Consider the following 4,863-nt stretch of genomic DNA (forward strand, 5'->3'; position numbering starts at 1 on the left):
AAAAAAAAAAAAAAAAAAAAAAAAAAAACCCTAAACTGAAAAATCGCCGGAAAATAACACCAGAAATTGCAGAATCCCGGCTGAAAAGCGGTATAGAAATCAAAGAAGAAACATCAAAGGAAACAAGATTCCTCCACTGAAGAAGTCTATCAATCAGATGAACTGCAGAAGAAGAAAAATCGTAGCTTTTCGCTAATCTAATCCTTCAATCGATTTTATCTGGAGCTCGTTAGTTCTTCCTTCTCTCTCTCTCTCTCTCTCTCTCTCTCTCTCTATCTCTTCTCTCTCTTTTTCTCTCCCCCACCCTTCAAACTCTGGCCTCTTTCTTGCTCTTGCTCTTGCTCTTGCTCTATTTCACTTAAAAACGAAACCCACACCAAGCCCCACTGGACGGCTACGATTTAACCTACCCAAACGCCAAGGTATCCAGACCGTCCGTTCCCGACAGATCCAGCGGTCACCATTTGAGCAAAAGCCACCATGGCAAAATCCTGGACGTTGAATAGAATAGGGCAGCGATGGGACCCTTACTTTATCATCAAACAGCCACGTGTCACAGTCTTTTCTTCCCTTCCAAGCTTCCATATTTACTCGCTACCGCTTTCCTATTTTATTCCCCTTTTTTTCAGTATCCAATTAATTATTAAAAAAATTACAAAAAGGAAAAACAATTTTAATTTGCTCTTTTTAAAATTAAAAAATATATTTATTTATTTCCCCCTCAGAACTCAGATATAGTGATGAGAGAGAAAAATGTAGGCCAGGATCGTAGTTGTAGGGGTTCCTTGAATTTTTCCAAAAGATGTGGTGACTGGCTATAGCCGGTAGCGAAGACGTTGGTAAAAGCAACACGACGATCGCAAGGAATCTAGGTGGCCGCATCAAATGTGGTTCCAACCGGTCAAGTTCATTATTCGGTTTCCACGTTTTCATTTTTTTTAAATTAAATTAAATTGCCGATATTTCCAGAAATTCATTACTGGGGTCCACGTGAAAAGCACTTCCTCTTCATACAATTCAACGGTCTCGATCTCTTATATCTCCTTAATCACCACTGTTCCCATCGTTGGATCACTGTCTGACGTAGCCACCTTCTCCCTTTTTTAAAAAAAAAAAAAAACAATAAAATAAATTAGCCCTAAACTCATCCACGCCGAGCTGGCACCGAACCAAACAGGCCCCTCCCTGTCGATCAGTGCGCCGTGTTTTGACCGTCCGATCGTCCCCATCGCACGGTCAAGCTTCATCTAAACACCGGGGAGGAAACTCTGAGTCACGGTCGCGGAATTTCCGAGAACCCATGGGCCCCACTTGTTATTATATTAATAATTTCCTTCCCCTCCTTCCAGGCCAATTGTCACGTTCGTCTTATGTGGCAGCATTTGATGACGTGTCTTCCGGTCCCACCTTTAATATACTCGCGGTAAAATTTCGGTATTTACTTCCACATTTATAATTAAGAAAAAAAAAGTAAAAAGTAAAGAAAGGAAAAGACAAACAAATTACTCTAGCCACGTGTCATTCCATGATTGGGCACATCCTATCCGCTTGCTGCATAAGCACCCACCTCGGATCTTCATCCATTTCCCGTGCTCACATGCGGGTAAATAACGAAATATCTAATACAATATCACGGCCACGATAATCTCACACGCCTGTCACGCAAACCCACTCGACAACCCCGTACATTTCCGCAACGTCAATAGGCAAGAGGCGGTGGAGTTAGCATTACTCGATTAAAATATTAATATTTTTGTGTAAAACGAGAGTAGACACGTAGGAAATAATGGACCCCACCGGAAAAGGGTAAGCTGGGCCCACCATTATCTTTTTCTCTCCCTCCCCAATTTGTCGGTTAGCAAAGCGAGTAATATTTTAAATTTAAAAACTATAAAATAATTAGAATTGTATTTTGTATTTAATCTAAAAAGAAATGCCACGTGTAAATAAAATGTGAAAAATTGATAGCAACTTCGCCTACGTGGCAACCTTTATAACCGTGAGTAACCCTAGCCGTCACCACCAAGCCCTAACCCTCCATTGGTATCCATGTTTTTGGCTACACGAAATATATAATTCTTAAAATATTTTAATGTAAAATTTATAAAAGATTTATAATCAACAAATTGAATTTTGTATTTAATAAATTATTGAATTCTAATTTAATAAAGATTTTAATTTTCGATTTTTTACATTTATATTTTTTTTACTCCTTTTAAAAAAAAATTGAATTCCAAGAACATAAACTTTTTTGTTTTTAAAATTGAATTAATTTTTTTTAATTTCAAATAGGTAAATAGATAAATTAGGGATATAAAATTAAAAATTAGGTTATTAAATAATTTTGGAAATTAAGAAGATCACAAAATTAAAAATTATTATAATTTTTTAAAAATTTAGAATGCATACTAAATTACTGTTTTAACCTTTAAAAAAAGAAAGAGACAAATACTCTGACAGCTTAATATTTGATTTTTTTTTTAATTTTTTTAATATATTGTTATTGCATTATTTAAATTAATGACACGCTCCATCCAATTTTGATTACCCTCCTAATATAAAATTAGGGAATCTTTTTATTATTATTATTTTCATTTTATCGTATTTGAATTCATGAATTATATATATCTATATATACACGTTATATCAAAATATTAGTGATATATTATAAAATAAATATATAAATTCGTCCATTCTTTTAATATATAAATTGAATTTTTTTAAAGATTATTGTATTTAAAACCTAAGTTGGAATTTGATAACATTTTAAGAATGAAAAATGAAAGAAATAAATTATTACTAAAAATATTTAATCGTGTTCTTTGTATAGTAAATATATCTGGACGATAACGTTCTATAACAAATTCCAAAGTAGCTATTAATATCGTTTCTACTATTTTAAATAATAGTTATACAAATTATCGATCATACATGAATAGAGATGTTCATTTAATCTGCGTGATTCTAATCTCGGTCCTACCCTATATAAGGTGGAATTCGAAGAGGGAAATGGGAAGAGAAGTGGAAGAGATTTTTCCACATTAGCTAGCGAATCGTAATGAATCAAAGTGGACAATATTTGTCAGTAGTGAGCTTGAGACGTTACAAATGGCATTAGAGTTAGTCACAGAGCGGTGTGTTGGGTGTCACAGTCATGCTCGTCTAAGGTGTGGTGCCCATGGACACATGCCTATGATAAGCCAAACCCTTTATGTCTTTCTATGTTGTAGTTTTTTACTTTTGTGTTTCTAGTAAGCATGACATTTCGAAAAAATCATGTTTAGGTTTGTCAAACATGAAATACCTCAAAATATACTATAAGTGGATATGACTAGTTGTCAACTTCTCCCTACTCCATATTGTTGTCTTTTGCTTACATTCTCATATAACACCAATTTCAATTTCTCAAATCTTGCTTTCAAAACTCCCTTTTGAAATCTCTCTGCCCCGTTTTCTAAAACCTTATTCTTGAACCAGGGCTAAAAGCTCAAGCATACGTCGCTTGGTCGTAGGCGACGCGAGAATGAATAGGCTTAACTCACTTGTTGCTGAGAAATGAATGTCGCACAATCGTAAGCCCACTGACATCAAAGTGAGATAGTGACACCAGGGAGGACGTTAGGTCCCGAAAGGGGGTTGATTGTGAGATCTCATATTGATTAAAGAGGGGAACGAATCATACTTTATAAGGGTGTGGAAACCTTTCCCTAATAGACACGTCTTAAAACTAAAAAGTTGATAGCAATAAGTAATGAACCAAAACGTATAATATCAGTTAGTAGTAAGTTTGGGCTGTTACATATCATATCTACTATTATACGTCCATTCTTTTAATAGATACCTCATTCTAAAAAGTCGCACCCTATTACAAAAAAATGAAGGATAAATATGAATTTATTAAAACGGTAAGGGCAAAAAAGAGAACAAATATTTTCCTCTATTGTCTCGTGTATACTTAACTAGTGATAAGCACGTGCAAACATAAGGTCAATAGTTTGTCGTAAACGCAATGAAAACAAATTCAATTCATGAAAAATTTTAACATAAATTACATATTTGTAACTAATGCAAATTATATAATTAAATATAAATATCTCAATTAATTGTAAATTATAAGTTAAGTATATATTATATAATAATTGAATTAAAAAGGTATTTAAAGAAATATATTTATTTAAAGGTCTTTTTGGAAAACAATATATATACCTTTTTTCAATTTTAAGTTTTTTTTCGCGTGAAAGAAAAAAAAAACTGACAAAATTTACATAAATAATTACCAATTTAAACGTAATTCATCATCTACAAAAAAAAAAAAAAAAAAAATAATAATAATAATAAAATAAAATAAAATAATAATAAAGAAAAATAAAGAAAAAAAAAAGATAGTTTTTACTATTAAAAAAAATAATAAATAATTATTAATTTGAACATAGATTAACTCACCTAAAATATATATTATCTACCGAAAAAATTAGAGATATATTTAATTAAATAAAATGAATGAATAATCTAAAAATTATAATAGTTTGGAATATTTGGAATATGAATATTTTTTAAAACCTAACTTTGGCATGATTGTGAATTATTTTATGAATATTAAGTTTAAAATTTGTGGTGGCACGTGACAAAGCTCAAAACAAAATAAAATAAAAAATTCAAAAAAGGAATTTTATTTATTTTTATATAAAATAACCATTCATGCGTGTGACGTGCCACGTGGGTAACCACGTGCGAGTAAAGGAGGAAAAACGTAGTGTAGCTGGGGTGGTATCTACTGAACTTTTTAATGAAGGTACTCCGTTACTTCTATGACACGTGGAATTTACTCAGTGGATGTTATTTTCCACCTTGGAATTTCCCATT

This window comes from Cucurbita maxima, unplaced genomic scaffold (assembly GCF_002738345.1).
Source record: "Cucurbita maxima cultivar Rimu unplaced genomic scaffold, Cmax_1.0 Cma_Scf00026, whole genome shotgun sequence".
Taxonomy (NCBI): Eukaryota; Viridiplantae; Streptophyta; class Magnoliopsida; order Cucurbitales; family Cucurbitaceae; genus Cucurbita; species Cucurbita maxima.